This window comes from Pleurodeles waltl, chromosome 3_1 (assembly GCF_031143425.1).
Source record: "Pleurodeles waltl isolate 20211129_DDA chromosome 3_1, aPleWal1.hap1.20221129, whole genome shotgun sequence".
Classification (NCBI taxonomy): domain Eukaryota; kingdom Metazoa; phylum Chordata; class Amphibia; order Caudata; family Salamandridae; genus Pleurodeles; species Pleurodeles waltl.
The window spans coordinates 1977456691-1977469210 of record NC_090440.1 but is presented as its reverse complement, the minus strand read 5'-3'; positions in this window follow the sequence as shown (position 1 = coordinate 1977469210).

The window sequence follows — 12520 nt, the reverse complement described above, 5'->3', positions numbered from 1 at the left end:
TGACCCAGGCGTTAAAAAACGGCGCCCATCAGGCTGTGCGCCGTTTTTTAAGGCCTGACCCCTCCTGTGCGTGATAATGACATCAGAGTATAAATAAGGGGCACAGGCCTTAAAGTCATTTTTTGGAAGGGAACGCCTACCTTGCATATAATTAACGCAAGGCTGGTTCCCCCTTCCAAAAAATGACGCACATGGTGGAATTTTGACGCCTGCGGGGTCGGACGTCAAAGTATAAATATGGGTCAGGGTTTGCGCCGATTGTGCGTCAAAAATTTTGATGCACATTCGGCGCAAACAGAGTATAAATATGCCTCTATTGTATTTTGTAAGTTTGCGCCGATTTTGCGTCAAAAAACGATGCAAATGCGGCACTAAAAAAGTATAAATATGGGCCTTGGTGTTTCAGAGATCACTGCCTTTTCTATTGCAATTGATGCTATGTTATTTCCATGAGGGCGTGTGCTTGTGTGTCTAGTGTTGGCTTTTGAGTATGGGAGTGGTGAAGGGAATATATTTTGTGAAGTCAACTACGTTTTGCTGCATTTGTAGCATTGGGTAAAAAGACATGGGTTAGTGATTTTTGTCAAACTGTGTTATCAATTCGGAAGAGGGTATTCCTACAAACTTAATAAATACAATATAGTTAAGTCTCATAACAGTTCATCGTAAACAACTGCTTAACTCCTAGTAGGTTATGGTACACGAAAAAGGTAATTCTCAAGACAAATGTGTGCAATACCATACAGTTAAGAAAACAATACAATAACATTTCCAAAACAATTTAGAAAAATGTTATGAGCATACAGACAACAAACGTTTAAAAATGGCATGGAGAACCTGAAATATGGACTTTAAAGTTGTAATGAAAGTTATAATGAAAAAAAACAAGAACTGCAGTGTGGGGACAGGTAAGCCAAACAGGTCACACCTATCAAGGGCCAGATGTACAAAAATGCAATTTTACATTTCTTAACTAGCGACTTCACAGAAATTGCTAATTAAGAAATGCAAAACGCATTGTTCTAAGATACCGATTTTCTAATAGCGACTCCAAAGTAGGAATCTCTATTAGGAAGTCACTTTTAGTCAATGGGCCGGTTCTGCATTTCCTAAATAGCGATTTCTTATTAGGAAATTGCTGTTTAGGAAATGCAAAACCAAGGACGGCAATGGGCAAAAGACCCCCCTTGGTGCACCCCAAAAATAGGGGTGCATGTGTAGAGCACACATATGCCTAAGGGGCATGTGTGTGCTGTATTGTAATTTGGTTTAAAGCAATCTGGGTTGCTTTTTGGAATTTCCACCTGGTTACCATTGACTTCAAGTCCATGGTAATTCCATCTCCTAAATGCCCAAGTGGCATTTAGGAAACGCATTTTACATCAGAATAGGAATCGCAAATAGGAAATCTCTATTTGCGATTTCCCATTCTGGGAATCGCAATTTGCGATTCCTTTGAGGGTTCTGTTCATGAGGAAAGCCCAGTTTGCATTTCTTAACGGCCTGAAATAGTGATTCGGACCATTAAGAAATGTAAACAGACTTCGTACATCTGATGTCCCTTTGCCGCTGGGATGAATTCTTCACCTCAACCCAGTCCCAACTCTTGAATTTGTTCTTAACCACTTTGTGGGTTTTCGTTTTCCTTCAGCGTGGCAAGGCATGCACTTGTAGTCAATGAGAGCTCCATGGGGTCCGATACATTTTAGCAGCAGTCCCACAATAGCCTTGAACATCAAGTGGAAAAGCACCAACTGGGACAAACCAGCAATCTGTAGCAAGATGGCTTGTGGTGCCCTGAGGGAGCGTTTTCCTAGTTCTCCTGAAGTTTGAAAAATGAATAAATCCAAAACTTTTCTTGATGCTGGGAAAGTCCTGGGGCTGGGTTTATCAAAGGACTGTCTTGACCTTCCATCATGCATGGTGATGCAAGGGCAACACAATCCGTAAGTCAGATTTTCCAAGCCACGCATAGACAACTTATGTGGCTGTGCAAATCTAAAGTACCATAAGGCAGCGAAAGTCACTGTCCTCCATTACTCTGTGTTAGGAAGGCATTACATGGATGGTGTTCTCGTGTATCCACCCATGCTTTTGGTGCATTCCCAGACTCGCCAAGAGTAGTAAACCTGGGAATGAGTCAGAGTTGTATGCCTTCCTAATAGAGGCGTAACAAGGAGAAATAGAATTCTCCTTATTGTTTTCTCTTTCGAAGTGTGCTGCATTCCGTTTTTGAAGTTGTTGCATCTTTCTGTAGAATTTTTTGATTGGGCACACTCTAAAGATTTGGAATAATATTTTTTTACTGTTTAGTAAATTTGTTTTTTTTTCCAGAGAGCCCTAGTTCTTGATTTTGTGACAGTGTTCTTTTGACGTTTTCTGCCTCCATTTTCTTTCTAGCTTTCTAATGTTCACTGTTTATTGATTCAGGACATGAACCATTGAATAGTCATTGGAGCATATTTTTCTCTGTCTGAACAGTGCTTAATTATAGGCTTTCATGCATTTCACTGAAAAGATTTACCATATTATTCACATTTTGAGACTGAGTGATGAGTAAGCAAGAACCTTTTACAGGTCTCATGAGTGACTCATGGGCTAAACCTTCAAATGATCTTTTCAGTTCACTATTTCTCTTTTGTTCCATTGTGCTGTGAGACTATGGATCCAGGACCTGCAAAACCGGGATTGGTGTACCAGTTAGGAGTATTGCAGTCATACACCAAAATCTGCAGCTCTTTGAGAAAGAAAAGCCTTTACACAAGTTGTGTCTTTTACCGTACTTATGAAGGACACTCTGATCATGAAGGCCATGTCATAGTGAGGAGTGCACTGAAAATGTTTCCTGACCAGTTGAGGGGACCAGCCCATGGCACTGCAATAGGGCCCTGCAAATGCAAGTGGTGGGTCACTGCCTGGCATCGATACATGATGAAAAACATGATGAAAAACACAATCACCCAAAAAATGGAAGATAAGATGTAATTTTGTTTTAGATGCCTAATGTTGAAAAAAAAGATGTCAAAAGCCATTTGTAAAAAAATACTTTAATCCTAAAAAGCAATGGATCCATTCATTGTCTTTGCCCATGTGTTTTCACTACTTTCACCTATCGAGGCCAACTGAATCTTTCGACTTGGCGAAGAGTGTAGTAGTCAGAATCATTCAATCCTAAATCAATGACATTAGACCAAAAACAATTCAACAATAAATCAAACTACAAACTGAATAAAATTTTATTATAAACCCCAAATCAATGTCACTTATATAGAGCGCAAAACTAAGTTATAAACATACATAAAAACCACAGGCCGACCGAAATGTCTGAGAAGATTTAGCCTACTAAACATCAATACTGTTTAACACTCCAAAAGAATAATATATATTAGCAACAGCACAATATGCACATTATTGTTATAGTTCAGAGCAGATAATGGTGACATCAGTAAATCATCAAAATACAGTTTAGCATTCAATTTTCAAATTTCAGATTTCAGACCTAGGACATTCCTAGCACTAACACAAATTTGAATTTGTATGTGTGGGATCGGGCTAACACACGCTGACAAAAGCAAAAATGAAAGAAAAACAAAAATAATTTGGAAAAACATCTAATTAGGACAACCCACTATAAAAATAAACTGGTATAAATACCTAACTGAAAGGAAACAAAAAAACACATTTAGGTATACCTCTCCTCATGGGACAGCAATACAGTGATAATTCATCAGACAGGAGGGTCACCTTCTTCCGACGTCAGCTGACAGCAGCATTAGGACAGAGGAGAACACAAGCTGCACATAGGACAGATCAGCAGTTCAGAATGAGTTTGCATTATTAGTATTGAACCACATAACAGAATAGGGCAGTTAAGACTAAGATGAGAAAACTCATCTGGGGACTTAAAGAAACAGAGTGTGACAGCAGACTCAAGCAGGGCTCTGGACAGCTTCAAGGCAGGGGAAGAATCAACCTGGACTAACTTAAACAAGAACTAACTCAAGACTCGCTCAAGAAAGACTGAGTTCAATTTAAAAATTCTTCATCTATTAGAAGTATGCACTATCCATTCATTGGTCCTTCAGGTGGGCGCACTTCGGACGTCAGATTCAGCATCCAATGGCCGCAGATGACACCATCAAATTTGCAAGTATTCCAAATCTTTTCAGCAAAAATCCATTGCTAATTCCATGACTTCATATAATTCTGACAAAATATTACATTCTCTAATAGCTCGTTACTTGAGAGTTTTCTCTCACGGTACTAAACCTGTTTCACATAGAATCATGAATTTCCTGCCCCATTCGGCAGCTAGAAAAAATAAAGCAACACTGTTATCCTTAAACTTGTTTATTGCCTTCAAAACAATAGGACATTCAACATTCACATTATGGGTCTAAGGAAAGAATTCAGGCCAGAGGGGACAGAATAAACAAGCGGTTTTCCATTACTGCTGCAAAATGAATCTTTCAGGCTCATTCAAGGTAAGAAGCATTATTATGTCCAATACATTATTAAACCTATTGCACACCTTACAATTCATAAATGCAATGCAAATTATTTAATTGAAAACATTATTTATAACATGCTAGAACTGAGTGAAATGTTTTTTCTGCACATATGTAACTCGTATTAATAAAATTGATTTAATTCACTATAAATTTTATTAGTTCATGTTTATTTAATACATCAATTCTTAATCTACATTTTAATAAAACACTCAACGTTAATTCACATTAGTACTTCATTTAATATAAATGCAAACTCATGTTAAAACGTGGTGCACGATCTGAATGGTGGCCACATGGTTCACTATAATTCAAACGTGCACAATTTACAACTCATGTTATTTTCTCTGTTAGGCTTTTAAATGTAGGTTAATTAATCACCATATGTTAACTGCTATGCCACTAATCTACTAGTAAAATTTGATCTCTCTCACCCTCACATAGCAACAAACTTATCTATGTTATATTTTTAATCCCACTCACCATAAGTAATTTGGGATTATTTGTCTTTGTTTATACATGCCTAAATTCACAATTACATATTAATGGTAAAGGTTGTATATAAATGCTATGTTTTAAAATGTAACAATAAATTATACAATACTATTCATTAAACCTTTGAATGCAGGACACATAGCAGAACACGTTAGCCTCTGACAATTTTTATATTTTGTGTCATGCTTTAAAAATTTAAAAATTCATAATAGATAACTAACTAATAATTAATTTTAAACATTAAGTTGTATTAATTTGTTTAAATGACACAAAAATTGCTCTACGGGCAACCATTTGTTTATTATTATTTTAATTTGAATGAAAATGTTGTCAAAAAGCACAAACTGTCAATGATAGTCTATAAAACATTCAAAGTGTGACTTGGGTGCCAGTTCAGACAGACTACGATGGAGCCCTCGTTTTATACACCAAGCAGATTGGTTTCGCTTAAGCTATGAAGCTTAAAGTTAACAACGTTTCCAAGCCCCACTTTGTAAGGTTGTTTTAAGCAGCTCCTCTTGGTCACTTGTAAGGACCTCAGGGACAAGACTTGGGGATCAGTACTTACTCCAGCAGAGATCACCCTCAAGGTCCAGTCCAGATCCACCTGAAACTGGTAGCATCAGGAAATATTTTCATGTCCCTGTACCCATAAAGAAAGTAATTTAAGTGGCCCCTGGAGTCCACTTCTTTGTCCTGGATACAAGATAGCGCAGGTTCAGTTCTTCAGAGCTCCTCTCAGGTTATAGACAGCAAGTTCATCCCTCTTCGGTTCTTCCACAGTTCAAGAAAGTCATCTGAGGAGGTGTCTTGTGGTGTCATATTTATGATTGCTTCCAAATGGTAGTTGCGGTTGAGTCCTGGCTCTTCAATAACAGTCCTACCTAACTTGTTTACCCAAAGACAGGCACAAAATAGCATGTGCCAGGACAATGCCCAGCTGGCCAAACTCATTAACTACAATAATTGTAGACTCTGATGGCTAGGTGTGTTTAGAAGAGGGGATTATGGAACTCACCAGTTTGTTTCCTTCCACAAGTTACCCTAAAATCTATATGTAAAGAGGCCCTGTACCCACAAGAAACTAGAAGCCATAGGTCTGTTAGGACCAAAGGAGGGTCCCTCATCACTAGATAGGACATGTGCAAAGTTTCTCAGGAAATCCTGTTTGATGTCTTTCAAGTGTGCCAAAGTGTTACATGTGACTGAAACAAACCAGTCCGGCAGGATTTTACGTTGTGGTGCCATCAGAATGTTAGCCCCATACCCTTCTGCTCGTCCTAAATAAGTCATCACTGCTCATTCAGGTTGACCTGATAATGACAGCGACGTTTTGTGTAGCTTTTTGGAGGAATTTTAAACCTAATTTATTCCTCATTCATGCCAGGTAGAGGCTTTGATTTGCTGGAGAGTTACTTACTATAAAACAGCTTCCAAAAACATCATGCAGGGAGAAGTATTTTTTTAATTAACTTTTCCAAAACATCTAATAAAATCCATCATCTGCATTGGATTTTATTTTAATAAATCATAAAAAAATATGGTTTAATTCTTATACCAGTGAGTTTCAAACTCAAGAGAGCAGGTGTTTGTTTCAAATTGGCACTGTAGTTTTTTCATAGGACAGCAGGGTCTTACAGAGTGAAAATAGCTTTGCAGGACCTATGGCCTCAGGGGCAGGTTAACATCAAATTTCAACATGTCACAATGTTATATATTATTCACCGTGCAGTGAATCAGGGTTCATTGTCTAGAAACCAAAAATAAACAATTCAAAAAAATATTGTACACCAAGAAAAAGAGATTTTATCAAAGGGAGCCTACCCACTTTACTGAAGTTTATCAGGGGTAAAATGCACTGACATAAATCAAATTAATAAAAAATGGCCAGGAGAAGCAAAACAATCTGAAGTGACCATGCAGAAAACATTTTTTGTTAAATATAGGGCACATTTTTGTACATTTGTGAACAACTGTTTATTATATCTAAAAAAAAAAGTTTAAAAAAAAAATGTACTTATCAAAAAAGGGAGTAACGAAAATCTTTATCCTGTGGGAAAAGATGGGAATAACCCAAAAAACAAAATCAGGGTTTTGGGGGAGGTGAGTAGGGGGGATTTGAGGGGTGAGTGCAAATAAGTGGCCAATTACAGTCCATTTATATTATAGTATTATCTTTCTCAGGGGGCTCTCCATCCTTCTGGAGCTGATATTTTACGGGCACATATTCATTTAGGTTGGGGGAGGATATTTTATTCATGGGGAAGGGTTTCATGGTTTTGGAGAGGGAGGTGAACAGACGTGGTGAGGTTTGGGTGACTGGGCAGGTAGTGTGCTATGGAAGAGTTTTTAGGTTTTGGACGGTTTGATGATGTGTGTAGATTTATGTGGCTGGGAGGGCTTGGAGGTCTGTGTGATATATATATGTTTAGGATTGTTTGGAAGTGTGTATGTCTATGGGAAGGTTTAGGTGTATGGTAAGATGTAGAAGCAGGTGAGGGTTTAGAGGTATGGGAGAATGTAGGAGCAGGGGATGTTTTAGGGGTATAGGAGGAAGTAAGATAACAGGGTGGTTTGGGACATGGGATATATAGGATGAGGAGGTTTTAAGTGTATGGGAAGATGTAGGAGCAGAGGAGAGTTTAGGGGTATGGGTGGGTTTGTGTGACTTGGATGGTGTCTGAGAATGGAAGGGTTTGTGTTTCAGCAAGTGTTTGTGGATGGGTTAAGGTATTTTGGAGAGGTTGAGGAATGTGGAATGTTGGTGTGAGGTGTTTAGGAATGATGCTAGAAGGTGACAATAGAATGGGATGTTGAATTCATTTAGGTGTTTGAGTATGTTCAGGTGTGCAAATGGTGACAGGAGAAATATAGGGCAATGAGATGTAGGGACAATGAGAAATAAGAGGGATGCATGTGTGGAGGAAGCACTGGCATCAGAGGAGCTTTTTTGAGTAAATGTGCCACTCTGTAAGGCAAACACGTTAGAGTGTATGCCATTCATGATTCTGACTAAGTGGGTCAGTTGTTAACCAACACCCTGGATGGCATTCAACAATCTGTCTGCCCTACAGAAAGGCTCTTTAACTTTAAGGGCCTCCTCTAAGACCAATGTTAGGTTGATGAGGTCATGGGGTGAGGTACATGGGAAAAGGCAACCCCAGCTCATTTCGGGACTGGGAGTAGCGTACTTTTGGGGGGGGAACAGGACTAAGGGTGCTGATGGTAGGTGTAGTTGACGCGGACACAGGCCCAGATGGAACATCCTGGAATGTTTTCTTCCCCACTGTAAGGGCCTGGGCTGAGTCAGAGATCTGAGTCTGTAGCTGTTGTCAGCCACCTATCATTCTCAGTACCGCTGGGTCCTTGTCCCTAGCTGGGTCTTGCTCCTTCCATGTCTGTAGCTCCCCCTTGTTGTCCCATTGGCTCTCCTAATGCTTCTCAAAAACTTGGCCACAGTCTCCTCTCATCCCAGAAGAGGCTACTATCTGATCCAATCTTTGAGGACCCATCCTACCTCTTCCTCCTCGTCCTCCTCTACTACTTCCCCTTATCCTTACATCGTCCTGTTGCTGTGGGTATTGTTGTTGAGTGGTCCCTGGGACCGAACCCACAGATATTGTAGTCATCTGAGTGGCAGCTGTGGCTACAGTTCCTTCCACTACTCCTTTCTTTGCAAACTTCTACTGAACTAATTTGTCTGCTGCTATGTCTGTCACTTCCTGTTTGTTCCTCTCTTTTTCCAATTTATTTTTGCAAACATGAATTACCTGCACTTGTATCTCTGTTCTGGGCTTGGCTTTTAACACCACTGTATTATCTAGGCTATCCTGTACATCAGAGGGTAATCCTTTATCACTACTTCATAAAATAATACAGTGCTTCCTCCTGTTACCTCCCAAGCCTGGCCTACTTCTTGAATCCATTTCTCTTTCATCCTATTAAGGAACTGAGCAGGATCCTCATTTGGCTGCACTGACTGAGTCATAAGAGATCCAATGTCTGGCCTATCAGGATACACTTTCGTCAACTGATCACAAATTGCTGTTCTTACAACCCATCATATCTAGTTTAATTGAGGGTAACATTTCTCACTCCAGTGTTTTGACAAACAATGTTTGTTTCATCTCCTATAGGAGAACTAAGCAGGATTTCTATGTCCCCTACTGTTAAGGTAATACCTGCAGTTTGCTTTTCAAAAGCTTTAGTCCACATCCCTGCTCCCTTTGTAAGCAGCAGCAACAATTTTCTAAGATTTCTCTTGTACATTTGTGACCAAAGAACATAATGAGGTGCTCCAGGTCCCTTATGTATGCTGTAAGGGAGTAGTAGAACCCTGGAGAGTATGCTGTCTAGCATATTTCTGTATACACGCAACACTTCCGCATGTAGGGATAATCCCAGTCTGGATATCCCTCCCCATAAAGAATGCTATCTTCTGCATTTGCCATATCATGTGGATCAAAAGATTCTTTTTGTGGCCACACACTGATGCTAGCCGTTCAGCCCAATCAACTAAATTCTCTACATATGGCACAACACTGTGCAAGCTATTCTCTCCTTTTACACTTATCTCACTAGTGGTGAAATATGTACTGTGCAAAGCTGATTGAATACTCATTTGCTACACTGATCTATCCTGTAGTGTGAATCCTCTCATAGCTTGACAAGATCTCATCCCTGGGTATGTCTGGCCATGCATTCCCTGAAATTGCAATCTCTCAAGATCTGTTGCTTGAGCTTTCCTAATTCTGGAAAACCTCTCCTGTTCTCCCTCTCTAATGCTAACACAAACAGATAATCCCCTTGCACGTTTTGTGTGAGCCAGATCATTGAGGGATATTTCTTGAATATCAGTATCAGAGACAGAGTGCCTAAGCAGCTCATCTATACTATCTGCACACTTGCGTATAGGCTCTATCTTATCTGTTACTTTCTCTTTCAATCTCCCCCACTCTCACTTTGTGAAACCTGCTCTTGAACACTTTCTGGTGAAACTATTACATTCCCCTCTCCTTTTTGCCAAGGTGTTAAACCACCTTTAGTCATATCTTTTTCTTGGGATGCTTGCCATCGTGCCATATTAGCAGTTCTGTCCGCACAGTCACTCCATCCATTATCTGCATTTCTTTGCTGTGAGGTAGACATTTGTTTCCTAACTACCCTTTCTGTTATGTTGGTGTTGCTGATGAATCATGTGACCCTTCCTGTTATGTTGGTGTTGCTGATGAATCATGTGACTGGTCATCACTATCCCCTAAACTTTGTTCTTCACTTCTTTCCTCTGGGTCTAAATGTAGAGTGAACTGTGCTTCTAATTGGCCTGAAAACTGAGATTCATTTATCTTTGCTTGCTGCCTAGGATAAATCTGAAAACTGAGATTCATTTATCTTTGCTTGCTGCCTAGGAGTGCTCTCATATTTTGGCATTTAGAAGCAACATTAGGGGTCACTATGGGGATTGTCAATGGGTCTCAGTTTCGGGGGTTCTGTAATGCCACTGCGGCTTCTTGTAGCTGCACAAGTGGGTTAATATTGGTTACCTTTCAAGAGGTAGTCATAGAATCATATGGGGGTGAGGAAACAGATGAGGTATTAGAGCTATTATTTTTTAATGTATCCTTAGATTTTTCACAAAGTACTTGCCACAAAGCTAGAATAGTTTCTCTTTTTTGTAATTTGGTTCCCTCATTCTTACTCCTGAGGTATGTAACAATAAGCTCAATTATTTGATCATCTAATGTCCCTTCTTTTGGTCAGGGATACGTATGTTTTTGGTTGGCTTTAGACTATTATAAACAATATTGTTGTAATTTTCTGTGAGTATGGGGAAAAAACTTCTGCATATGTGCTAAGGAAGTCTTCAGAATATGTCTAAATTTAACCTTCAAATATTACACCTCTTTTAAAACTTACACAAATATTTTAAAGGCAGGAACATTTTACACACTACACTACACATTAAAAGAACATTACGCAACATTACATATTAGCATCACACAGTGGCCAGTTCATTCATACCAACACGTTCTCATCATCATATTAAAAAATATGAACAAATCAACTATTTCCTAACCATGAATCACCATTTTTTCTAAATCTAAATGGTAAACACAACGGGCAACCCCTAGTCACTTCCCTTTGCACCTAGAGAGGATAATTTTTTCAAACTATGGGGCAGATTTAAGAAAAGTGTCGCTGCACTGAGTACGGCGCCACTTTTCTCGCACACCTTAGTAACTCATCCTACTGCCACCATGGGTGCACAGAAATTTCAACTTAGGCTAAATACCCCCAGCTCCAACAACATGGCCAAGATATTCAACCGAAGGCACAGAAAATGTAAATTTTTCTATACCTATCGTAAGTCCTACTTCCTGCAATTTTGTCAGTACCTGTGCTAATGTGTAATCATGTTCATGCCAATCTCTTCCAGACACTAAAATGTCATCCTGAAAAACAACCAGCCGACTTATGCCCACCAAAATCTTCTGCATGACACGTTGAAACACTACACAGGTTGATACCAAACCAAAAGGCATTCTTAGATATCTAAAAGCCCCAGTAGGTGTCACAAACTATGTTAAATGCTTACTATCATGATGTAGAACAATTTGGTGGTATGCCTTAGCTAGATCCAGAGTGGTAAAACATTTGCCCTCTTGTAGTGTGCTTAACATAATGTTAATATTTGGTAAAGGATGATGGTCTAGCGATATACATTCATTGAGATCTCGTAAATCAACCCACATGCAGATTTTTCCATCTGATTTCTGTGCCAACACAATGGAACTTAACCATTCCTATGCCTCTATAGGTTCTAAAATCCCTTCAGAACAAAGTTTGTTTAATTCAACAGACAATGCATCTTTCATTGCTAATGGAACATTGCTCACTTTATGAACCTTCGTAACAGAACCTTGTTTAAGTACAATGCGATGGGAAAACCACTTTAATTTGCCTAATTTCTCCTGAAAAACTTGCACAAACACTTTTTTCCAGTTATTTACATTTGAATCATTCATAGCCATTACTTGCTCAGGTCTATTTGGATCCAATGTGATCCCTAATTTCCTCTGTTCTCTCCAACTCAGTAAAAGCCTATCTTTTCACACAACGTACACACAGCATATTGCTTCTTTGTCTGTAAAACTCAAAGCTGCATCAAATTATCCTGGAATAGGTAATTTTGTTCCACAATAACCCACCAGAGTTATATTGGTTCGCCTCAAGCACACTCCAGGCAAAAGATCATACATGTCCTTATTAATAATGATGCACGGAGAACACAAATCACCTTACATAGCTAGAGATACACCTAACATTACAATTTAACATTTCGGTAGATTATAATCATCATCAATATTTAAAATTTGATGTGGCATGAGAGTGTTTGATGAGCATGCATTGATTCACAGGTTCATTTACAACTAATACTGTCAGGAATTCCCAAGGTGCCTCCTGCGTTATCTGTTAGAATCCCCAGGGATTGGGGTTAAATCTAATCTCTGTTCTTG